Genomic DNA, 1,361 nt, shown 5'->3' on the forward strand with positions numbered 1-1,361 from the left:
AAAATTTTTTCCAGAAAAAAGTTGCTTTATACCCACATTTTTCACTTTCACAAGGGGTAACAGGACAAATGCACCCTAAATGTTGTTCCCACCCAATTTCACCACGAATACACCAACACCCCATATGTGCTAAAAAAATTATGTATGGGCGCACAGCAGGGCTCTATATACAGCTAAATATGGATTGTGCTGACCTGAATTGGCAGACATTTATTTAGGTGCCATGTTACTTTCAATAAATTCCTGAGGTCCCCAGAAATAAAAAACCCCAAGAAGTGACCCCATTTCGGAAAGAGCACCCCCGTACAAACATTTTAAGTGGTAGAAAAGGTACTTTTCAGCAAACAGGTGACTCACAGAAGGCAGAAATACTAGAGAAAGCATTTCAAAGCACACATTTGTAAAAATGAAAAATTACTAGCAGACCCCAATTTTTTACTTTCACAAGGGGTTAAAGGAGAAAATGCACCCCAGCATATGTTCCCCATTTTCTCCCCATTCAGGAAACACCCCATATGTGCTTGTAACCTGCTGTATGGGCGCACAACAGGGGCTCTAGATGCAAACTGCAAAATATGGATTTTGCAGGCCTGAATAACAGACATAGATTTTGGTCCCCAGAAATCAAAAAATAATAAATAAAAAACATTTTAGAAAGAGCACCCCCGTACGAACATTTTAAGGGGTTGAAAGGGCACTTTTGACCCAACAGGTGTATTATAGAATTAATATGTAGTGGTTGCTGACAAGTGGATATGTAAGCTCTGTGGATAAAACAGTTATAAAAGGTGGTAAAAGTACAGGGTACTTCAGGATGAAAATTATTTCATGGATGAGTAATGGATTCTTAAAATTCTTGATGCACAGGCCAGGTTTTTCGCAATGGTAAAGGGTGTCTTTCCTTATCCCCCTTTTGGAACACACCCTGCATCTTTTTGGGTCTTTCCCTTTCTCGCTGTTTGGGGGACTCAACCAGGAAAATGTTGCCCTGGTACAACTCGGGCACCATAACTTGCAAAAGTACTGGGACCCTCGGTGGCTTGGTTAGAAAAAATTTGGGCCTTTATCACCACCTCTTGAAACTGTAGGAATGTTCTTGGATGGCCTCTAGATTTAAAAAGCACAAAAGCATTGTACAGCGCCATCTGTACGAGGTGCACAGCCAGCTTTTTGTACCACACTTTTGTTTTTCGTGTAGCATTGTAGGGCTTCAGAAAGATCAACACCCCCATGTGTTTATTGTAGTCCAGGATGCAGTCTGGCTTGGGGACAGTGGTTGTGGTACCTCGTACAGCGGCAGGGGAGCTGGTGTTAGTGTGAATAGTGGTCAATAAAAGGACATCCCTCTTGTCCTTGTACTT

This window comes from Bufo gargarizans, chromosome 8 (genome assembly GCF_014858855.1).
Source record: "Bufo gargarizans isolate SCDJY-AF-19 chromosome 8, ASM1485885v1, whole genome shotgun sequence".
Lineage (NCBI taxonomy): Eukaryota > Metazoa > Chordata > Amphibia > Anura > Bufonidae > Bufo > Bufo gargarizans.